The sequence below is a fragment of the Ochotona princeps genome, chromosome 3, assembly GCF_030435755.1.
Source record: "Ochotona princeps isolate mOchPri1 chromosome 3, mOchPri1.hap1, whole genome shotgun sequence".
NCBI lineage: Eukaryota > Metazoa > Chordata > Mammalia > Lagomorpha > Ochotonidae > Ochotona > Ochotona princeps.
The window spans coordinates 92718533-92743476 of record NC_080834.1 but is presented as its reverse complement, the minus strand read 5'-3'; the positions used below and the strand labels follow the sequence as shown (position 1 = coordinate 92743476).

At 48.6% G+C, this 24944-nt stretch overlaps 1 pseudogene; it reads left to right on the top strand.

Annotated features, from left to right (window-relative positions):
* The first annotated feature begins 10460 nt into the window (after nucleotides 1-10460).
* On the top strand, nucleotides 10461-11310 carry LOC101516798 (BTB/POZ domain-containing protein 10-like; annotated as a pseudogene).
* The last annotated feature ends 13634 nt before the right edge of the window (nucleotides 11311-24944 follow it).

Below are 24944 nucleotides of genomic sequence, written 5' to 3'. Positions count from 1 at the left end.
GGGCTGTGCTCAGGGGTGGGGACAAGGTCTGTGCACCCAGGCTGTTATGGTTGGCACGCGCCTGAAATGATTAGTGCAAAGTCACAGAGCGGTGAGAGAACTTTGCTGATCCTCCCAGACTTGTGCCAAGCAAAACTTGCAAGCACACGACCCCTTCTTTTCTTTTGTTTCTTTTCTCTTCTTTGTTGTTTGTGATCTTAAAAGGCCCTTGAATGAATGGAAACTACCAGTTCACTCTGGGAATGCTCTGTGTTGCAAGAGACCATCATGCAAAGAGCCCTACATCTAGGAGGACCGGGGATTCCAGCTCGCCCAGGACAGTCTTGGTTCATGCTCAGTGTTCTCACATCACCGAGGTGGTGCCACCAGGACAGAAGTGTCCTGGTTCTGCTGATAACTGATGACTTGGCTGTCCCACCTGTAACTGGGCAGTTTGGACTCTGCATGTCTTCATTCATTTCTATTCTTCCTTTCACTGAAGGCATACTTACAATGTACCTATTGTGTCCTGAGCACCAGGCTCCTGCAGGAAGATGGTCTGGGCTCCTGTCTCATGTAGAAGAATTTGCACACAGACAGCACAGTGAGCAAAGCAAGATTTACTGAAGTCAGAAGCCTCTTGTATTAGCATCAGGGCTCCGAGGGAGGTAAACCCAGGAAACTTTATGGAGTATCTAGGTAATGTGCTGGCCTGGGGAGTAACAATACGTTATTCTATTATAGTTGTTATTCTTTGATGACTGTGGTGATGCATCTGCAAATAGTTGAAATAAAGGCATGAAGAGGAAGATGAAGATGAACATGAACACAAAAAGGAAGAGGGATAGCAGGAGGAAGGGGGAGAAGATGAAGAAGAAGGTGAAGAGGAAGAGAGAGAAAAGAGCAGGGGGAAGAGGAAGAAGAAAGGCGGGTAGTAAGAAAGGAAAGGAGAGAATAAAGAAAGCTAAGGAGACCAGTTGTACTTTTCCTGGAGGCAGCTCCAGCTGGGGCAAAGGCAGGGGCTCGGAGCAGACACCTGCGCCTGCACCCCTGCTCTAAGGCTCCCAGGCTACTTTGCCTGAAGCGGTACGATTCTCTGGGCCTCAGATGTAAATAGGGATGATGATGCCACTGTGAGGCCTTGTGCCATCTCTGGGAAGCCTCAACTCCAAGCCATTTTTATGGGAATGGGTGGCAGCAGCGTGAGGTCTTCTCCTTGCTCTCCTCCTGGAGAAAGTCAGATTGGGGGCTCAGCAGGGGTGGGGAGTGTCAGCAAGAGACTCCAGATGTGTTATAGAGACTCCGGCCACATTACAGCTGTCTGTGCCTGTGGTCTCCTACAGCATCCTGGGATTCCCACTTTCCCCCCACCCCGCCTTGCCTCCCAATTTTTTTTTAATTAATTGCCTGATACATGAGTCTTAATCAGGATCTTTTTTCCTTTTTAAGATTCATTTTACAGCACACGTGAGATCCAGGAAGGGAGGGGCAGAGCTGGCGGGGGGGTTAAGGGGCTGGTCCCCTCGCTGGACAACCACTCCCACTAGAGAGTGTTGGCTGGGATAGAGACAGACACGACTAAGCAAGGCTACAACACCTGTGCGCTGCATGTGGACAAGATCAGGGCCACAGCATCAGCTGGCAGAAGCTGGCACTGGGGACTAATTCTGTCGAGTCAAATCACAGGACCACCTAAAGAGTGCATAAACCGGGACAGAGAGACCTGGGAGGGAAAAAGTGGGTTCCCCCTTCTTGGGTCACTATTCCCGTGGGAGGGCATGAAAACTAGGACGGGGGCTGGGATGGCTAGACAGAGGCACTCAACAACATCTGTGAGGGCTGGATGGTTGAGTCGATTAGATAGAACTAAGCTTTAATACCCATTGACAAGTACCAGAGCCAAATGGGATGGGGGACAGACTGGTCTTCTGCTACACAAATTGGCAAACCAGGGTAGGGGGCAGGCTTGGTGGGGGTTATTGTGGGTCGCCCCGACTAGGCTGCAGCTCCCACTGGTTGATGTAAGGGCCGAACCAGACCGGACTGCAACACCCATTGGTTCCAGTGCAACTCGGGACTGAAAACAGAACCAACACAGCAATTGCAACCACCAGCTGATCAGGGAGATGGACTGTGCCGGGCCCTGTGCTTGCTAGAACATACAAGAATCTGGTCTGGGAATACCTCAAAGTATCTTTGGAGATCTCCCCACTTGAACTGCTGGACTCAGAATTCTAACCAAGAAAAGACAGAAGACAGAATAGGACAATCATTCATCTCAGCTACATGTTGGCAGCGAAATATGGGACAAATGGAGACTTCATGATGGACCATATCAATCAGTGGACCACCTCATCGAGCGAAACTGGCAGTGACTCATAACTGGAGAACTATTAACTCCACTTGAGCACATATCTCAGAGCATGCCCCACATCCGGGACTTGGGGTGGGCGGGAAACCGGGTGGGGCTTCTCCCTCAATATCCCCTTTTACCTCAGATACATGATGGAAACAATATGGACATAATAGCATTGCCCACCTCCCTATCCCCCTGAACCTTTTTTTTTTTTTTTCTTCTCTTTCTTGATTTTCCTTCAACTATAGTTAACTATGTAAAGATTGTCAACAACAATACAATAAAATGGATTATAAAAAAAAAAAAAAAAAAAAAAAGATTCATTTTAATTTTAATGGAAAGGCAGATATACAAAGAGGAGAAGAGACAGAGAGGAAGATCTTCTGTCTGATGATTCACGCCCCAAATGGCCACAATGGCCGGAGCTGAGCTGATCTAAAGCCAGGAGCCAGGAGCTGCTTCTGGGCCTCCCACATGGGTGCAGGGTCCCAAGGCTTTGGGCTGTCCTTGACTGCTTTCCCAGGCAACAAACAGGGAGCTGGGTGGGAAGTAGGGCCGCAAGGATTAGAACCTGTGCTTATATGGGATCTCAGCACGTGCAAGGCGAGGACTTTAGCTGCTAGGACTTTAACCGTGCTGGGCCTGAAGCACCAGTATTAATCCCCAGACTGGACTGGCATGTCTGACCTGAGCAAGCTACCCCTCCTTGGGTGTAGCACCTTTAAATTCAGCTCAGCACTGTCACACGCTCTCCATCCTAGTGTTCATAACCACCCAGAGAGGCAAGCAGGGCAATATCAGTAACTCAGCTTTCAGAGGACTGTTCTATGTGTGTGTCTCTGTGTGGAGGAAGTTGAAGAGTGTAATGGAACAGAAGGGAAGGACACTGAGAAGTGTTTAGCACCTACACTGTGTATAAGCAGAGAGCTGCAGCCTTGCTCAGAGGTATGGTCATGGGCAGAGCTGGGGCTGGAGTCCAGGTCTCCTGGTCCCTGATGGTCTATGTGCATAGGTGAGCACCGGGCAGAGGGATCATGGGGAAGGGACGCTGAAACTCACCCGTGGACAAGCAGGCCTGTGACAAGGGAGGGAGGTGAGTTGGAAGGCTAGGAGTATGAGGCACTGGGAGGGGTTGGGGCCACAGCTCCATTATGTGGCTATCATCAAAGTGCCCAAAGAAATAAAGGTTTGCAATTACAGAGAGACGTGGGCTTGGGAATCTCCCAGCAGCAGGGTCCAGATGTTAATTAAACCCAAGATCCGTCATTATCTCCTTCCATTGGCTTGAACAGAGGGAAATTGATGCTGACAGCAGGTCAAGGAGTTGCCATATGGCTGCTGTGTGTGTTATTATTTCTGGGGTTTAAGAGGCACCTAACCCAGGGCTTCGGAGCAGAGCCAAGGGGCAGGAGGCCACATATAAGTGCTACTCACTGGGGACGATTCACAGTCCTCCTTCCCTCTTAAAAAGGGCCTGACTGGGCACTGGGCGTTTAGCCTGTGGCTGTTCGCGAGCTGCCTGCCTTGGGTTCCCACACTGGGGCCACCGCAGAGGAAGAGAGCAGAGTGTGGGGTGCAGAGTGTCTGAACCCTGCAAGTGTCCCAGGCAGAGAGATCCTGGATGGGGGCGGTGGGAATACTTGAGGAGCAGCCTGGTGGCATGCTGTTCCTGGATGTAGCATGGGTGCACAGGTCCTAGGGACCTTAGCCAGGGAGGTAAGCATGAAATTTTTGATTGTTACATCTTGGCCAGATGTGTTGATGGGAGAGTCCCAGAGGAGTCACATGGTGTTTTTCAGTGAATGAAGAATGGGTGCTGTAAAAAGACTTGGGTTTGGGTCAGAGGCTGTTGACCAACTGGTTTGGGAATAATTGAATGTTCTGCCAGTTAATGTGGTTGTACCAGAATATCATTAGGATTTTGGAATAATAATATCATAGGTTTATTATTATTGTTGTTAATGTCATTTAGTCTCTTTGTGAAAGTACCTTAGACCTGCTGCTGCTGCATGCCTTTTTAAAAATTTAATATTTTTATTTATTTGAAAGAGAGAGAGAATGAGAATGATATGGTCCACCTGCTGTTTCATTGCCCACACACCTACAACAGCTGGAGCCCATGAGTATGGCACTCAATTCAAGTCTCACATGAGGGTGACAGGGACCCAAAGGCTTGAGCCATCACCCACTGCACCCCCGAGTATATATTAGCACGCAGCTGCAATTGGAAATGGAAAGATAGGACTTGAAGCAGGCATTCTGGGTATGGAAGGTGGGTATGCCAAGGGGTGTATTAATTGCTGTACTACATGTCTGCCCTCATGCCTGGCTCCTGATTGGCTGCCTTTGGTCCATGTCAGTGGACGCGAGCCTTGGCTAACTGTTGTATTTGGGTTTGTGAGAGAGAGGCCCGTTTTCCTCAGTATCTTCTGTCATCGGGGAGGCCATAGTGCTACAGGATGGAGGGTCACCCGTGAGTAGGCCAGCTGCTTGTGTCCATTGATATAGATCAAAGTATACTAGTGATGAGGCAAGTTGCTAAGGGTGCAACTCAACTCTAAGCCTCAGATGGAACAACTGGAAAGAAACTGCACCTGCCATACCGTAGTAAAAGTGTCTGTGCTCATTGGTCTACCTCTGTCTCTGCTGGGATGGGGAGCTGAGTGAAGGGTAGTGGCAGCTTAGAGTAGCAGTCAGTCATCATTTCCAGGCCAAGGCTGTGAGGTGATGTGGGCTCTTCATACTGTCTTCCACTTCAATCACTCTAGGCACACTGGCTCTCAAGGACACCTCAGGACTCTCCTAATTAGACTTTTATTGGGCGTGCAGACACAGGGATGAAGGCTGCTGGGAAGCATGTGGCCGTGATCTTGAAGATCAAAGAGCCTGGTCTTCCTTCTGAATCTTGACCTTGTTTTTGAAGAACTGAATAACAACAAAGGTGAAAAAAAAAAAAAGAGGCTTTGAAATACTGTAGTGACCTAGTTATACTCTACCTGGGAAAGGCAATCAGGCATGAGTTATCTTAATTCTCTTCAGCATATTGGTTAAAAGGCTGGCTGAACATTCAGGACAAGCCTTAGAATAAACAGATAGGCCAATCCTTTGTGCAGATCTTGGGGAATAAAAAAGCAATCAGAGAATCTGTCAATACCGGCCTAAACAACAGTGCCTGTCCCCAGTTGCCCCAGTAGAGGTTGTCTAATTTTTGAGTTTGCTCAGCCATGGAGAGAGTCCCTGCCTAAGAGGATATGAATATTTTTTTTTATGAATTCTTGCTTTTTCTCCTAAATTAATGTTCCCCATGATGTCCAAAATCATGTCAAAATCTACTTCAACCATCCAGGAATGTTTATAAAATATTTTTAATACGCCCACTAAATGTCACAATTAATAGCTGAGAGTTTAAATGATGCTTTTTAATATCCATTAACTCATTTGACCTTACATAGCTCTCTGAAACAGGCAGAGCTTTGATTCCTCCTTTTTTTTTTTTTTTTAAAGATTTATTTATTATTATTGGAAAGCCGGATAAACAGAGAGGAGGAGAAACAGACAGGAAGATCCTCCGTCCGATGATTCACTCCCCAAGTGAGCCGCAACGGCCGGTGCTGCACCAATCCGAAGCAGGGAACCAGGAACCTCTTCCGGGTCTCCCACGCAGGTGCAGGGTCCCAAAGCTTTGGGCTGTCCTCGACCGCTCCCCCAGGCCACAAGCAGGGAGCTGGATGGGAAGTGGAGCTGCCGGGATCGGAACCGGCGCCCATATGGGATCCTGGGGCGTTAAACGCGAGGACTTCAGCCACCAGACCACCACGCCAGGCCCGATTCCTCCTTTTTGAAATGAGGAAATTGTAGGCACATGGAGTTAGCTTAGTGACATAGTGTTGGATATATCAGTGATTAGCTGATCCCAAAACTTCTTTTTTTCTGGTGGAAAAGTCAGATGAAATGGGAATTCTCTAGGGATTTTTGTTTGGCACAGTGGTTGAGAAGAACCTGCCTCTGTATTGGAGAACTGGGTTTGAGTCCTAGCTCCCCTTCCAATTCCAAATTCTCGCTCATACACGCCTGAGAGAGAGCAGGAACTGATTCAGGTACCTGGCTCCCTGCCACCCACGTGGGAGATTCAGACTGAGTTCCTGTCTCCTGACTTAGGCTTGTCCCAGCTTTGGCTTTGCTCACTATTGGCTGCCATGGCATTTTCACAGTGAACCATAAGATGGAAAGATTCTCTCCTTTCCCCTCCTCCTTCAGATAAACACACACATGCACACACACACACATACACGCACACATATTCTTATTTTTAAGATTTATTTTATTGGAAAGTCAGATATACAGAGAGGAGGAGAGACGGAGAGAAATATTTTCCACCCACTGGCTCATTCCCCAAGTGGCCGCAATGGCCAAAGTTGATCTAATCCGAAGCCAGGAGCTGCTTCTTGGTCTCCCACATGGGTGCAGGGTCCCAAGGCTTTGCGCTGTCCTCTTCTGCTTTCCCAGGTCACAAGCAGGAAGTTGGATGGGAAGAGGGTCCACTGGAATTAGAACTGGCACCTGTATGGAATCCCAGCACATGCAAGGTAAGAACTTCAGCCGTTAGGTCATATATTCTTTTAAAGAACATATTCTTTTAAAAAGAAGAGACTTGTTCAGGTCAATCAATGATTGGAGAAGAGCATGTCTTTGCAATTATTTTAAGGAAGTGATTTGAACTTCAAGACATTGATTATTTAATGAGGGAGTTAAGTTTGACTGTTCCTGGGGTGAAGGGGACCCACTGCCCTCTGCTCTTAGCTAGGACCTGACTCAGAGCTTCTACCATCTGATCTGGGAGTTGCCTTAATTCCATAATTCTCTAATTCAAAGCCATATAAAAGACAGAGACCCAGTGGAGTGGGGGTTGAACTGCTGAGAGTGAGGGAGAGGAAATGGATGGAGGGATACTTAGCGATGATTGCGGGAACCTCAGCCCCTGGTAAAGTTTCCGGAAGGACTCTTGTTCCTAACTCCATTCACATCTGCCCTCCCCCGCCTCAGCACACAGAAGCCCTCTCTTTCAGGAGAGCTGTGTGGGAAGAGAGAGTTCAGACTTCTTGCCATTCCTGCTGCCTTGCTCCCTCACCTCCTTCTAGCACTATCCCTCACTTCTCCAAACATAAATAGGCTTCGCTATGGCCAGGACGTGGGGTCAGGCCCTCATGAATGGCAGACCCAGCATAGGACCCTGCCTGCCGGGGTGGGGGATGAAGCTAGAGAGGCACATGGAAGCATCCCTGGTTCCCCATGATGAGTGAGTGTGCTCCCCATAAAATGCTGCGGGAATACGGAGACAGGAGCACTGGGAGGGGTGGTACAATGGTATAGGTTTGGCACATACTAGCCTGTGTATATCAGGAGTTCGTTGTTACACAAAACATTCCTGAACCTGATGGTAATAAAATAGTCACCTTAAGAACACTCAGAAGTTGACTTAGGTTATTATTTAGGCACACAGGAAACTGAGCCCTAGAGAGGGAAAAAGATAGATAAATAGAGAGAGAGAGAGAGAACATCAAAGACTATCTCAGGATTATAGCTTTCATCAGGACCAGAATTTTTGGAATGGAGCTTGTGTTGGTGACTTACAGATACATAACACATTTTCTATACAATTTAGAAAAGAAATATCTATCTATTTGAAAGGCAGAGACACAGAGATTCAGACAGCGAGAGATCTTCCATCCACTGGCTCACTCCCCAAAGTCCAGCAACAGCCAGGACTCAATGAGCGGGAAGCCAGGAGCTGGGTGCTCGTTCAGGTCACCCATGTAGATGTAGATGGTGCTCTTTTAGGTCACCCCACGTCCTTGTGGCATCCCCTGCTGCCTTCCAAGGTGTGCATTAGCAGGAAGCTGAACTGAGACTCCAACTCAGGTGCTCACAGACACAGTGATTACTGGAAACCCAGCTGCATGAACACAAAATGCTACCCTTCACCTTTTTAAAGTAGTTAGAAGCTATTTTAATTGGCTTAACACATTGAAAGATGACTATCTCACAGTTTCTGTGGAACAAGAATTCAGGAGTGATTTAGAAGGGGGTCACTCATGGAACTGCCATCCTGGGGTCAGCTGTGTTGGAGATGATCTGAACAGGGATGGAGAATCTGCTTCCAAGGGGCTCATGTGCACTGGCACACTGGGGGCAGGCTGTGAGAAGCAGGCTTCAGTTCCTCAGCAGGAGGGGCCCTGAGAGCCTGCGTGCATGTCCTGACATCACGGCTGCTGGTTCCTCCTGCGGGAGTGATGGCATGGGGTGGAGGTGGGTGTCATGGCGGACCTGTCACATCTTTCATGACCTGTTTTCTGAGATCACATGCTGTCATCTCCACAGTAGTGCAGTGGTGATACAAATGCATCCTTTTCTGTAGAGAAGAGGCAGGAGTCATCTTGGATGTTGGCAACAGTAGAACCCAACATGGGTAATGAGTTAAATTCATGAGCCTCGGGGCTGACACAATAGCTCAACTGGCTAATCCTCTGCCTTGCAGCACTGGGATCCCTTATGAATGCCAGTTTGCGTCCTGTATGCACCACTTCCCAAACAGCTCCTTGTTTGTGGCCCAGGATAGCAGTGGAGGATGGCCTAAAGCCTTGCGGTTCTGCACCCACATGGAAGACCTGAAAAAGCTCCTGACTTCGGATCAACTGAGCTCTAGGCCATTGCAGCCATTTGGGGAGTGAACCAGCAGGTGGAAGCTCTTTCTCTCTGGCTCTCCGCTCTATGGATCTGCCTTTCCAGTGAAAATAAAAAAACCTTTAAAAAATTCACGAGTTCTTGAAGTCATGGTTCTTACATTTGGTAGACAGGCTTCCTGTTACAAACCCAACTTCCAGGCCTGGTGCAGTGGCCTAAGCGGTTAAAGTCCTTGCCTTGAATGAACCGGGATCTCATATGGGTGCTGGTTCTAGTCTTGGTAGCCCAGCTTCCCACCCAGCTCCCTGCTTGTGGCCTGGGAAAGCAGTCGAGGATGGCCCAAAACCTTTGGATCCTGCACCTGCGTGGGAGACCCGGAAGAGGGTCCGGGTTCATGGCTTTGGATTGGCTCAACTCTGGCTGTTGCAGTCACTTAGGGAGTGAATCAATGGATGGAAGACCTTCCTGTCTGTCTCTCCTCCTCTCTGTATATCTGACTTTGCAATAAAAATAAAAAGAAATCTTAAAAAAAAAAAGCCTCATCTTCTTCATCCATAAAATGGAGCTGTAGTCCCTGCCAGTTTGTTGTAATGGATCTTGATGAGGGAGCTGGATGGGAAGCGGGGAGCACTGGTATTAAAACCTGCGCCCATGTGGGATCCTGGCACATGCAAGGCAAGGACTTAGCCGCTAGGCTATCGTGCAGAGTCCAGATGAGCTTCTTTTGTGCTTCCATCTTCAGACGCATTACCACGAGAGTGAAGACAGGAACCACCTGGCAGGATTGTTGTAAAAAGGCAATCCAACTAGAGGAGCCGGACGGCAACCTACCCCGGTCACTCTGGTAGGCACAGCTGCTGGAGTGGCCACCTCCAACTAAGCTCTGGAGGGATCCGGTTCAGGAGGAATCAGAGGTGTCCCTGGCCTTGGCCTTTGCTTTGACCCTCCGCGGATGCTCACTGGGGGACTACAGCACCCCCCACGTGTTGCTAAAGGAGGAGTAGACCACACCAAAATGAGTCTACACGGTGCCAGTGGGGGACATGAGCAATCAAGAGACAGACGAAGGTCAAGTGACAGATCGCGAGATCCTTCTAATGAAAACAGTCTCAACTTACTCCTTGTATTAGAAATGTTACTTCCCTTACTTTTTCCAACACGACAGCACCATGTTGGAAGAGAAAAAGATTATAGTTCTCGTCCAAGCAGTCCTCATCCTCAGAAGGCATCCCCCAATGGTTCCATTAGCAGTGCTGGACATGGCAGCAGAAACAGTAGTCAGTCAAGTTCAGATGACAGCTGTAAGACATCGGGAGAGATGGTGTTTGCATATAAAAATGCAAAAGAAGGAGCACGGAATGTAAGAATATTGGAATGAGTAAAACTAATAATGGATAACACTAGATTTGTTGTAGACCCATGCAGCTTTACCACACAGCCAAACACAATCCCGAGCAGGATGTTTGGATCTGGCTGTGAACATAACTGTACACGTCCCAATGAGAAGGAAGAGTATGAAGTCGCAATGGGAATTGGTTCTACTGTGTTTCAAGCCATTCTGGATTACTATAAAGCAGGAATAATCCATTGTCCTGATGGCATATCCATTCCTGAACTGAGAGAAGCATGTGAGTATCTTTGTCTCTATTTTGAATATAGTATTGTTAAGAGATCTCAGTGTCCTAATGCATGAGTTATCGCATGATGGTACTTGTGGACAGTTGGAATTTTATCGGGAAGAAATGATCCTCTCTTTCATGGTAGCTAGTGCCCAGAGTGGTGAACGGGAATGCCATATGGTGGTGCTTACAGATGATGATGTGGTTGATTGGGACAAAGAGTATCCATCACAGATGGGAAAGGAATATTCGCAAATTATTTATAGCACAAAATTATATAGATTTTTCAAGTACTTTGGAAACAGAGATGTGGCCAAATCGGTGTTGAAAGAGAGGGGTCTTTAGAAGATTAGATTGGGAACAGAAGGTTATCCTACCTACAGAGATAAATTAAAAAAAAAAAAAGGCCTGGAGGTCACCCAAAAGTGATTTACAACTATGTCCAAAGAGCCTTTATCCGAATGTCATGGGAGAAGGAAGAAAGAGTCGGCAGGTATAGTCTCAGTGTGTGAAGAGCAAATCTATCACCAACCTTGCAGCAGCTGCAGCAGACATTCCCCGGACCGGCTGGTGGTCATGCCCCCAGATCCTCAAGTGGATGAGCTGAATATTCTCCCAATCCACCCCGCATCTGGCAACAATAAAAAAAGAGGGCAATCCAGCTCAGTCATGTGACCTATTTGGAGTCCTACCCCCGACACTTAGGGCCTGTTTGGTATAAACGACAGCTTTTACTACACAGTGGCCATCAAGTCTGGAAACATGGCTATCCTATATCATGCTTTATAATGTGGTGTCAGCCAACCATTTAATATGTATTCACCTGCCTTTTCAGACATGCTAGTCAGCCTTTATTATTCCTCTGCTCCCGAAGGTCCATGTAATTTACCGTGCCCTTTAGTTGTGTAGGTATCCCAGCTGGCCTGTCTGGGATAAGATGCTGATCTCTCTCTGGAGGGAAGAAGCCCTTCATTACGCTCATTCACAGCAGCCCAGCCTCCGAACTTTCCCAGGTGAGAGGTGCTGTTCACGCCCAGTGGGACCTTTTATTACAGGAGCAAACAGGGAAGAACAGGTGTCCCTGTGCCATTAAGTCATTTTTGCAAACTATTGTGGCCAACCACAGAATGGCACAAAGAGACATCTTACCCTGAAGGGAGCAGGGTATCAGACATCATGGGCAAAGTGTCTTGGCAACCTGGGAGAGTGCCCTGGGAAAGGAAAGCTCCAGAGATGGAATGTGTGGGCTGCAGAGACATGCTGCATTAAAAGGAAGTATTTATTAGAGAGAGAAAGAGAGATCCCATCCATTGCTTCACTTGCTTTTTATATTTTATTTTTAATATTATTTACATAGTTGAAAGGGATGTATACATATGTTTCCCATTAGGGTAGGGAGGGTTGAGGCAAGAAGGAGTGTGGGTAGAACAAATGTTTCTTTCTTTCTTTCTTTCTTTCTTTCTTTCTTTCTTTCTTTCTTTCTTTCTTTCTTTCTTTCTTTCTTTCTTTTCCCTCTTTTCTCCTGTGTTTGCAGTGAGGGAAGAAGAGAGGGCCACCCTTGCTATCAAACTACTTCAGCACCCAGGCGTGGGGGACAGTCATGTCTTAGAGCCTCCGATGTGGGGTGGAGTATGCCAAGGATGTTACTGAATAGTTTCGATATTTCTGAGATGTTGTTGGCTTTGTTGCATAAGGGTTGGGGTGTTCTTTCCAACGTCTCTTAGTTGATCAGCTCTATCTCAATGCATCCACAGTCCCAGGACCATGTTGCAAAGCTTGCCTAGGGAAGTGGTCCAACCGTTCTGCTTTCCATCCTCTGACAAGGCACATGCTTTCCTTTGCTGGCCTAGTTAAGCTGTCATGTCCCCAGTGTCCACCACATAGGCATCACTGACTGGGGAGGTCCAGTCCTGATGTGTGCGCTCCAAGATTGGATCACATATATTATGACTTTCCCTGTGGCCTGGGTCTGAATCAGAAGCCTAGTTGGTGAGTCCCCCAATAACCTTGCTTGGGATGACTTCAGACTTGACTCTGTGTGCCAGCTAGTGCAGGATCAGGTTTGGTCTATCATCTGCACCAGCCAATGCACATACCAGTGGATGCAGCTGCCTGGTCAGTTGCACCCTCAGCCCCATCTTTCATGTGAACTGATTGGTGCTGCAGCCTAGCCTGGTCTAGCCCACTGTTGGCCTGGTCTTCAGGCATATTAGCTGATGTTGCGGCCTAGTCTGGGTGACCCCTAATAATCCCCACCAGGCCTGCTCCCAGTGCTGGTTTTCGTGTATGTTGGCATGTGCTGTGGCCTAGCCTGTCCTGTCCTGCATCCTATCTGGCTCTGGTACACATCATGAGTGTTGAGCTTAGCTCAGTCTGACCCACCCCAGACCCCACCCACACATATGCCAATGGATGCTGTCACCTTGACTAGCCTGGCTCACCCCTAACCTTGGTTCTTGTGATCAGAAGTGGGAGCTTCACCCCATCACGGGAGTGTACACAGTTCCCCTACGAAGCCTGCTCCCAGCCCTGGATCTCATGCCCACTAGGGAGTACTTCAGTCCAGACTGACATGACTTACACCTGGTCTTGTATTTGCCAGTGGGTGCTGTCCCTAGCCCAGCTGGCCTGCACCCATTCTGGCTCTCAAATATGCCAGCAGATGTGGCAGCCTACCCTGGCCTGGCTCTCCCTCAGACTACTCTGCCCCCAATCCCAGCTCTCACACTTACCAGTGGAAGTAGCAGCCTAGCAAGGGAGGCAAAGTTCCTCTACCAGGTCTGCTTCCAGTACGGGGTCATACATGCACTAGTGGGCACTGCAGCCCAGTTTGAGGTGGCCCACCCCCCAATTTCAGCATTTACCAGCAGGTGTTATAGCCGGCTCAGCTTGGCCCACTGAGTCCCAACTCTTGCCAGTGGATGCAGCAGCCTACCCCAGCCTGGCCTACCCTCAACCTTCATGTGAACTGGCAGATATTGTGCCCCATCCTGGCTCTCATTCATGCCAGTGTGTGCTGTGCTCTAGATTGGCCTGTGCCTATCCCCAACCCCAGCTTTCGCATTCTCCAGTGAGAGCTACAGCCTAGCAGGGGAGTTTTCCAAGTTCTTAGGCCTGCTCCCAGCCCCAGATCTCACATGTGCTGGTGAGTGCTGTGACCAGCCTATCATGGCCAGCCCTCAGTCCTGCCATTCACTGGCAGGTACTGTGGCCTAGCTTGACTGATCCACACCCACTACCATTCTGGCTCTCACAAGCACCAGCAAGTGCTATGGCCTAGTCCAAGCTGGGCAGCCCCCAAACCCAGCCTGCGCACATGCTGCTGAGTGCTGCAGCCTAGCCAAGCTGGTCTGCCTATGGCCCTGACTTTCACAGTCACCAGCGCAATCTGTAGCCTAGCAGGGGAGTTCCTGAAGTTCCCTTACCAGTCCTGTCCCAGCCCCAGATCTTGTGTGCTTTGATGTGTGCTCCAAACTGATCTGACATGACCTACCCTCTCTCAGCTCTTGCTGGTGAGTGTTGTAGCTTAGCCCAATTGACTGTAGCCCACATCCTATCCTTGCTCTCACGTGTGCCAGTGGGTATTGCAACATGTCTCAGCCTGGCCTGTCCACAGGCAGACCCACACAGTTGGTGACAAGTGCTGCAGCATTGTTTGGTGACAAGTGCTGCAACATTGTCAGGCCTGGCTTGCCCCCAGCCTAGGCTGTTATGTTGCCCAGTGGGAGCTGTGGCCTAGCTTGGGAGTTCCCCATGTTCCCCTACAAGCCCTCTCCCAGCCTTGGATCTAATAAGCACTGACAAGTGCCATGGTCATGCTTGACAAGGTCTGCCCTTAGTCCCAGCCCTTAATGTGCCCGTGGGTGCTGCATCTTGGCCCAGCCCAGCCTCCATTTAGCCCTGGTTCTCATGGATGTCCGAGAAGTTCTGTGATCCAGCATAGTTCAGCCAGGCACTACCCCCAGCTCCCTGTGCAAACCAGTGAGTGTTGCAGTACCACAGAGGCGAGCTTATGAGTTTCCTATAGAATCTGCCCCTAGATCTGGTTCTCTCCTGTTTTAGTGGGCGCTGCGGCCTAGCCTGGTATGGCCTACCTTTTGCCCTGACAGTTGTGGGTATGTGTACTGTGGTCTAGCCCGGCCAGGCATTTCTTCTAGCCTCAACTTTTTTTGTGCCCTGATGGGCTACTGGCGATGCTATTTAGCCCAGCCCAGATCTCCCAAGTGGACCTGTGCCTTGGTCTGACCCAGATATGACCTCTGCTTTCCCACCTCTAAACCACTCTGTCTTAGCTGTCTCGCCTATCTGCGAGTGCAGTGGTCTGGTCCTTGCAAGACCCCAGATGTCTTTCCTCCCCTGTCAAACATGTCCTCAGCCACTCCCACTCCAGTATGTCCCCAGAATCCCCTCCCCAGGCAATCTGCATCCTTCCTGCCTGGGGACTGGGGTGGCATGTCCCAGCCCAGCCTGGCATTCCCCACCTACCTCATATATCTAAAAAAAAAAAAAAAGGTAACGATGCTGGCATACTGGTATAGTTAACACATACTTGGCATTAACCAGGCTCAGGATATCTGCCAGCTATTAGCTGCTTTTCTCTCAGCAGTGGAACACTCACCTAGGTAGAAGGCAACCTAAGCAGTTGCCTACAGCTGGGAATATTGCTTCACTTTCCAAAGCCTGGCATGACTGGGATGGGGCCAAGGCCAAATTAGCAGTCAGAACTCAATCCAGCCCTCCCAGGTGGGTGGCAGGAACACAATTACTTAAGCCATTACTACTGTTTCCTAGTCAACCTTAGCTGGAATCAGGCCCTGGAGCAGGGAATCAAACCCAGGTTCTCAGATGTGGGCCAAGGATATCCCCAGCAGCCTCCTAGCCACGAAGCTAGATGTCTGTCTACACATTTTAATCAGATCCATAAATCTGAGCATATAAAACTCTGGGCCTGGAAACTGGTAGCTTTGATGATGTTTACATTATGCTATAAAGTGATTCTTTGCAAATAATTCACCAGTTTCTGCAAATACTCAGTTCTCCAGTGTGTTAAACACAAGATTTCCTTTATATTTTGCTTTATTTTTCTCAAGAATTTGGCTCAAGGGCCTGGCACAATGGCTTAGTGGCTGAATCCTTTCCTTGCAAGAGCTGGGATCCCATATGGGCACTGATTCGTGTCCCGGCTACTCCAGTTGTCATCCAGGTCCCTGCTTTGGTCTGGGAAAGCAGTCAAGGATGGTCGAAAGCCTTGGGAACCTGCACCTGTGTGGGAGACCCAGAAGAAGCTCCTGGTTCCTGGCTTTGAATGGGCTCAGCTGCATTGCGACCACTGGGTGGAAGATCTTTCTCTCTGTTTCTCCTGCTCTCTATAAATCTGCCTTCCCAATAAAAATAAATAAATCTTAAAAAGAAAAAAAAATTGGCTCCCAACTTTTTGGAGAACATCCATGAGTCAGAACATTTTTTCTGCAAACCCTATGGGTTTTCACTTATAAGGAGATGTCAGTCGTCAGATGAGCTGGAGAAACACTGAGCAAAGTACAGTTAAGCAAAATTCTCAGCGTCTTTAACATGCTACATGCCTTATGGTTCTTTATGACAGTGACACTATCTAAAATTTTCTTTACGTTTACTTGACCAAACTTTTCGTCAGTGAGACATACCTCAGAATAAGTAGGAGGACATAGATCTTTCAGTTGGAGACCTACAGCTTTACCCACCTGGCACCTGCTCTTACTTTTGCCAATGTCAGATACCTCTTCTGAGAGCTGTCCCTTGTCCCGTTCATGTGGTACCCAAAGGAGCAGGTGTCCTACCTCATGGGCTGTAAGTGACTTGCCTTCCAGCTGTGGGTGTGAGCCTCAGACCTGGACAGGGCCACCAAGTCCCTTCTCTGGAATTTTTGGATTTGGGAGCAATGTCTGTGTCTCTGGTGACTGAGGCTGTAAGACACAAACCAGAAAGAGCTGCTGGCCATCAAGTTCACACCACTCTTAAGTGTGGCGCTCACCCTGGTAGGACGTTTTGTTATACAAATACACTCTCCAGAGACCGCCAGTCTGCATGAGGTTTCTGAATACCCTTCAGGCAGATGGACATCCCTGTGGGCACCGGAGGCCATGAGTGTTTCCTGACCTACAAGTTGCTAATCCACAGTGAGCTAAGTTCAAGACTGGGGCATTTAGTCACTTTTATGGTAATTGGCATTGCTAAGCTATCCAGGGGTGTTTTCTGTTTTCAGTAATTCATACTTCATTTACCAAGTATTGATCTATGGTGAAGGTGAATAACAGCAATAATTTGGAGAGCCGGTCTTTGAGATGGTTCTATGAGCTACTCCAGGAGGATCTTGCCTAGGTTGTGCAGGCAGGACGCTGCCTGATTCTAGAAGGTGCCTCTCACACCGAGCACGCAGTGATGGATTCCTCTGCTGCCTGACTTGTGCAGTACACAACCTGCCCGACAGCAGACGGCTCTTCAACCTCAGAATGCCTCCAACCAATTGCTTTTCGCTTCATGGAAACTAGCCCATCTGATTGTTGCTGATTTCAGCCTCAGGAAGTTTAAATGATACATCTCTTACTGCCCCAGCAGCCTGTTTCAGTCATCTGTTCTGTGAGTCTTGGTTGGGGAGTCTGACTTTCCCACAGTATGAATCACCCATTTTGCTGCTCTGTTCGTTCCCATGGATAGGAGCTGCTTAATGCACATGGCTGGGGAGGGCCACTGAGGGTGACACTGTGGCTGTGCATGCCTGCATTTCAGGACTCCTGGTCCACACGCAGTGGAGTCCTAGCAGAAAGATTTCACTCATGACCTGTGGGCAGGTGTCAGGAAGTCAGTGGGACACGCAGAGGATGCCATCAGGGCCTGTGACATTCTTGTTTGTGATCTGGCTAAGATGCAGTTTAGCAATATGAATCAAAAACCCTAAAAGCATTCTGTGTAAGATCCTCTCTTGGGCTCGGCATGATAGCCTAGTGGCTAAAGTCCTTGCCTTGAACGCACCAGGATCCCATATGGGATGGGCACTGGCTCTAATCCCAGCAGCCTTGCTTCCAATCCAGTTTTCTATTTGTGGCGCCTGGGAAAGCAGTCAAGGTCAGACCAAAGCCTTGGGACCCTGCACCTGTGTGGGAGACCCGAAAGAGGCCCCTGGCTCCTTGCTTTGGATTAGCTCAGCTGCAGCCATTGAGGCCGCTTGAGGAATGAATCAATGGACAAAAGATCTTCCTCTCTGTCTCTCTTCTCTGGATATCTGACTTTCAAATAAAAATAAGAAAAAAAAAAACTCTTAAAAAAAAAGTTCCTTTAAAAAAAGATCCTCTCTTAAAACCTCTGAAAGGTCATTAAAGATTTATATTAAAAGAAAGATATCTATGGTTCCTTAAAAATTAGGAATAGGAGTCCAGGTAAGTATGCTTAGAGGCACAGGTGCCTGAATCTTCCAGCGACATGGCTGTGGCTGGGAGAACTCATGGTGGGCAAGGCTTCCTGCTGGGGATCCTAGCTCTCTGTCCACTGCTGCCAAGTGGTGGGTGAATCCTGGGCTTGCAGGCGGCCAGAGTGCCAACTGGTGTGGCCTCCACTCGTTGGCTGGCTGGTGGCGAGCTCTGGAGTCTTGGGGATGTGGAATTACTGCCTAGGGACATCCATAAATAAGGCCATTATATGTGTAGGTGAGGAATTAATTCTGAGGGACTCCCAACGACAGAGCCACTATACCTGCAGGTAAGCTAGGGGACTGAGACCTGCTGGTTTGAAGGGGAGAGACTGGACGATCTGGCTGGGTCAGACCAATGCACGAGTCCACTTGGAAGTCCTGAGTTGGGCTTGTTAGCATGGAACACTGCTGACCACCATACACCAGTCCACGTGAAAGCTAGGGCTGGGGGTCTGTCTAGCAGGGCTAGATCCTAGTACCTGACTGAATGTCAGAAAGAGGATGGGTCACATTAGGTAGGGCCATGACACTAACCAGCATGAGAAAGAACCAGGTCTGGGAGTAGATTCTGTGGGGGATATGTGAGCCCAACCCTGTGGAAACACAAGTCCTGCTGGTCAGCTCAAGATTTGGGGTGATAATGGGCTGAGCTAGGTTGACCATGAAACCCATCATCACTCACGGGTACAAGGTCTGAGAACAGTCTGGGCAGATCCTGGCTGCAGTACCCGCATGTGTACCCTAAAACAGGGTGTGGGATGGGTTGGGCCACAACGTTCACCAGCTCATACAAGGCCAAGATGGAGGGGCAGGCTAAGTTGGGCAAGGGCCTAACACGCACTGGTGTGCATAAGATATCGATCTGGTGGTTAATAAATAACTTCCCTAAAAGAGAGATCAGATACAGGGAGTTTATAAAGGGAGTTCTCTTAACATTATGGTGACAGTGAAATTAGATTGGATAAACAGATACAGATGAATGGCAATGCAGTGACAACAAGGCATTGTTGGTTAGCACTGGTGGCTCTATAGCTAGGGTCACTACAGTTTTGCCATCTTAAAGCAAGAAGGTGGTCTCTATACATTTTCATGCTCTAGGCTTCATTTAATCAAGAATAATTAAGGGAGAAGCATTCACAAAGAATCGTCAACCACTAACATATCCAACAGCTGGAGAGATGATAGCTTTAGTCTTAGAAGGAATTGGATGAGCTACGTTTCTCACCAAGCTATTTTTATACTAATCCTTCATTGCATGACCTCTTTCCTTGCTACACCACAAAAAATTAATTCTCAAATATGACTGGCTTTATCTTTTCAATATTCCATGTTCTTAATCTGAAATTGATCATCTGCATCTTGAAAAATTCCTTCCTGCTGGGTTACATGCTTAACTGTCTTTCTTCCCATCCAAACTAACATTTTCATCTTATTCTTTCATCTTAATCTTTCTGCAAGAATATTCATCTTCTAGCTACTTGAATACTCAGAGCACATGAAGAATATATCACATTAGCACCTCCAACTTGACCACATTTCCAGATAATTTTTTATTTCTAAATACATATTGAATATTTTTACTGAATGTCTATCTTCTTTGCACCCCTTGAAAGCATTTAAAAACATGAAGAGAGTCTTAAAAAAAAAAAAAAGATCTCGATCTGGGAGTGGGCTGAGTGGGGAAACTTGGGAAACTCCCCTGTGGGTCAGAGCTTCCACTGGTGTGCATGTGGTCTAGGCTTGGGGGTTGGGCAAGCTGGGCAAGGTAGCTCCAACAATTGGCAAATGTGTGGATTGGTTTTGAAAGTGGGTGGACCGGGCAGGGCCAAGCAAATCTTAGCTCACTGGCAAGTATAGAAACCAGGATGGAGTGCAGGTCATGCTGGGCTAGGCCATCACACCTACTGGTTTGCATGAGCCAGGGATGGGAGCAGACTGAACAGGGCCAGGTACCAGCACCAGTGAGAGTTGGGACTGGGGACAGGCTGGGTCAGGCCAGGCTACAGCATCCAAAGGTAAAGGCCAAACCCGGGAAGGGGCTATGCCAAGCTGGGTCAGAGCAGTTACTGGCACAGGTGAGATCTGTGGCTGGGAACAGGCCGGGCTGGGGAGCCAAGGGGCACCCTGGCTGGGTTGTAGTTCTCACTGGTGAGTGCAAAGGCCAGAATGGGGGCTGCTGTCTAATCTGGGCATGGCTGCAGTGTTACTCGGCACAAGTGTGGGCTGGGTCTGGGATGTGCTAGACGGGGCTAGACTCCAGCACCCACTGATGCTTGTATGAACCAGGATAGGCGTAGGATGAGCTGGGCTAGGTCTCTGCCCCTGCTAAGCCATGTGTGAGCTGTGTCTGGGTATGGAGCAGGCTTGGCTGGGCTGTAACACTCAACAGTAAGAACTGGAATGGGTGAAGGCAGGTCAGGAAAGGCCACTGTTTCTGCCAGGACAGGAAGTGGACTATGTATGGCTGGCCCATGGACCCAGCTGTGTGCGAGAGAGCTGGCATCGGGAGAGGTTCTGATGGAGGAGCTTGGGTCGAGACACAGTCCTTGTTGGTGAATGTAAGAACCATGATAGGGAGCAGCCCAAACCAGGCCAAGTAATGGTACCCACTGGCATATATTTGCACAGGTCTGGGGCAAGCCAGGCTGGGCCAGTTCATATTACCCACTGGTGAATCCCAGAACCAGAATGGAGTGTGGGTTGAGCCAGTTTGGGTCGCAACACAACCCAGTTCACATGAGGGCAGGGCTATGCTGTAGCCCCCACCAGCATGAGTTGGATCTGATGGTGGACTGGGCCTGGTCAGGCCATAGCACCCACTAGCAAATGCCAAGCCAAGGCAGGCCATGCCAGACTGGGCCGCAGCATCCAACCAGCACACGTGAGACCCAGGCAGAAAGGGGGCAAACCCGATAAGGGGGTTGCATGGGGCTCCCCTGCTGGACCACCACTCCCATTGGTGTGTGAGAGAGTTGGAATGGTGGCAGGCTATGTTGGGCAGGGCTACAACGCCTGTTGGCCTCATGTGAGCTGGAACAGGGGAAAGCCAGGCTGGGTCGACTGTTCCTTCTGGTGCAAGCGTAAGTCTGAGTGGGTGTGGGTTGGTTGGACTTTGCTGCAGCATCAGCTGGCAGATGCTGGCATGGAGGACAAATTCTGTCAAGTTAAATTACAGAATCACCTGGAGAGTGCAAGATCCGGGAGTGGGAGTAGGCGCAGTAGGGAAATAGTGGGCACCTCCCTCTTGGGTTGCCACTCTAACTGGTGAGCATGAGAACCAGGACTGGGGCAGGCATGGCTAGACAGAGAGTAGCACCCACTGGCATGTGTGTGGGCTGGATAGTGGGGCTGGTTAGATTGAACTAGGCTTCAATGCCCATTGACATGTATGAGAGCTGAATGGGATGTGGGCAGACTGGACTACTCTGCTGTCCATACTGGCAAGTATAGGAGCCAGGGCAGGGGGCAGGCCTAGTGGGGGTTATAGCAGGTTGCTCCAACTAGGCTGGGGCTCCCACTGGTTTGCGTGAGGACCAAGTGTGTGGTGAGCAGGATTGGGCTGGGCTCCAACTCCCATTGTTTTGCATAGAAGACAGGGCTGGAGACAGACCTGCCCAGCAATTGCAACTACCAGCATGTGCATAAGCTGATTGGGGCAACAGACTGTGCCAGACCCTGTATTGGCAAGCACACACAAGAATCAGATCTGGCATCACCTCAGATGAAGTTTCTTTAGCAATCCCCCCAATTTAACTACTGGACTCAGAACCCCAACCATGGAAAGAATTCCAGGTTCCAGCTCTGACCATGGAATGCATGTGTCAGAGCTGGATCTCCACAATGGCTTAGATAGAGCAGTGGACAGCATATCCAGATGCACATGGAGGATTTAGCAGTACATTGGAGCCTGCAAAGGACACCTGGTACCACAACAGAGAATGAAGGACAGAACAATTGATCAACTACCCCAGCCAAGTGTTGGCAGTGAATATCTGGCAAATGGAGACTCTAAGGTGGGCTATGTCAATCAGTGGACTCTGGAGATTTCCTCGTGCTTGAAGTGGTGAGATCAGTAGTAATTCAGAACTGTTGAACTATTAAAACCTCTTGAGCAGAACCCTCGGAGAATACCCCACAACGAGGACCCTGGGATGGTATTGGGGACTGTCCTTCAACCCAGGGTTTAGAGGCATTTGGAAGGCTGGGTGCGGCTTCTCCCCTTATCTTCCCCAGATACAGGAAGGAAAAAAAGAGAATGTGGAAATAATGGTCTCACCTATCTTCCTGTAGCCCTTGATCCTTATCACCCTAATTAACTATGTAAAAATCATCAATCAGTCAACAACTTAAAAATAAAAATTAGGGGGCCTGGCGGCGTGACCTAGCAGCTAAAGTCCTCGCCTTGAACGCCCCGGGATCCCATATGGGCGCCAGTTCTAATCCAGGCAGCTCCACTTCCCATCCAGCTCCCTGCCTATGGCCTGGGAAAGCAGTCGAGGACGGCCCAATGCATTGGGACACTGCACCCGCGTGGGAGACCCAGAAGAGGTTCCAGTTTCCCGGCTTCGGATCAGCACGCACTGGCCCGTTGTGGCTCACTTGGGGAGTGAATCATCGGATGGAAGATCTTCCTCTCTGTCTCTCCTCCTCTGTGTATATCTGGCTGTAATAAAATGAATAAATCTTAAAAAAAAATAAAAATTAGGAATAGATTGAACATCTAGTGTGTAGAAATAATCAAACATAACAGAAAACTAAGTGAAGAATGTTACAAATTCACTAACATGATCTTCACAGTTTTTTAATGGTATTAAAATGTTTCCATGTTACATTAAAATCAGTACAGCCCACACTTAGAAAAGTGATTGAACAGGAGCTGAACCTATCTGAAGCCAGGAACCAGAATCTAGGAGCTTCTTCTGGATCTCCTGCATGGGTGCAGGGTCCCTAGGCTTTGGGCAATGCTCTACTGTTCTCCCAGGCCACAAGCAGGAAGCTCGGTGGGAAGTGGAACAACAGGGATACGAACCAGGATATGAAGCAGAGCCCATATGGGATCCCAGCGGACGCAAGGCTAGAACTTTAGCCATTAGGCTACTGTGCCAGGCCCTGAAAGCTCTCTCTCTTACTCCTTCTCTGCCTCTCCTTTTCTATGTAAATCTGCCTTTCAAATAAAAAAAAAAAAAAAAAATCTTAAAAAAAAAAAACAGAGAAATAAACCATACTACTGAACTTAGAATTAAGCCTGGTGAACCCACCAGCTGCGTTTTGAGACTCAACCTGAAACAATTGCCCTCTGTTTGTTATTTCCTTTCTTAAATACGTAACTTCGTTTTCTGCTGATTATCAAAATAGTACACGCTCTTCACACTTCAGAAAATTAAGAAAAATGCTTTAAAATTATGTTTATTATATAAAATATCACTATTCACAGAATAGTAGCTCATCTTGTTTACAGGGTAATTCCATTAAGAGTAAGCTACAATATGCTCTTGATTATTTATAGATTCTCACGTATATGGTACAAGTAAAAAGCTGCCCATGGGAATGAGAAACATCAGATTCTAGAGAGCAGGTTCCTTTGGAGGAGGACAGAAAATGAGGCAGAGAGGAACCAAGGGGGCTCCGATGGGACCTGCAGGGTTTTTGCTTAATTTTATGTGTGTATTTATATATATGTATATTTGGAAAAGAAGGTTAATATTTGATAAAGCCTAGGAGTGAGTACGTATTATATTATTTTCTGTACTGTGTTCTTAAAAAGGTTCATAATGAAAAATCAGAAAAGCAGAAAATAGAAAGTAGGGCACCAAGTCAGGAAACTGGGGCCATGAGACACGCGGAGACGACACAGCAGAGTGTGAGTTGGTGGCTGAGACTGACTGTGGTGACCCAGGGTGCCCTGTGTGGGGCACATGCCCAGCCCTGTCAACGGGGACTGGCAGTGCCGCTTGTTCATCCTGTTCTCCGGCTGCTCCCTGTGGGCCTGCTGTCCTTTAGGAGCTGCAGGTCCCAGGGGCGAGGCTGAGTCGGGGTTACCATGGTGCAGGTGTGCTGGTTGCCCCAACTGTATATGGCTTTGAGCCGTTCCAGCGTTCATATTCTCATACCTGGAAAAGAACAGCTCAAGTTCACGCCCACCTCCAGCCAGGAGATGGGAGAACCTCTGGGGTGTGAGAGCTTGATTTTATTGGCTCTTCCTCAGGCTTTCCCGAGTGCTCAGCAGTTGATGGGAATCACCACTATCATTCCAGGTCTCCCACACGGGTGCAGGATCCCAAGGCTTTGGTCTGACCTTGACTGCTTTCTCAGGTCACAAGCAGGGAACTGGATGGGAAGCGGGGCCGCCGGGATTAGAGCCAGTGCCCATATGGAATCCCGATGCGTTCAAGGTGAAGACTTTAGTCACTAGACTATCGTGCCAGATCCTGCTCCACTTTCCATCCAGCTCCCTGCTTGTGGCCTTGGGACCCTGCACCTGCATGGGAGACCCAGAATAAGCTCCTGGCTCCTGAGTTTGAATTGGATTAGCTCCTGCTGTTGCAGCCACTTGGGAAGTGAACCAGCGGATGGAAGATCCTGCTGTTTTTCCTTTTCTCTACAAATCTGCTTTCCCAATAAAAATAGACAAATCTTTTTTTGTTGTTAAATGTGCCTAATCATGCTCAACATTCCAGTAAAATCCAAACTGGGCCTTTTGATCACTGCTAAGTGTCTAGTTTTGGAGTCAGAACCTGCTCTGGGATCCTAGCCCAGCTGGCAGGCAGCCGGGGACTTTTAGCTGAGCGTGCTCCCTCCCTTCCTTCCTCTAAAGCAGGGTGCAGGCACACCTGACTCACCAGGTTGGTGTGACATCATTCTTGCA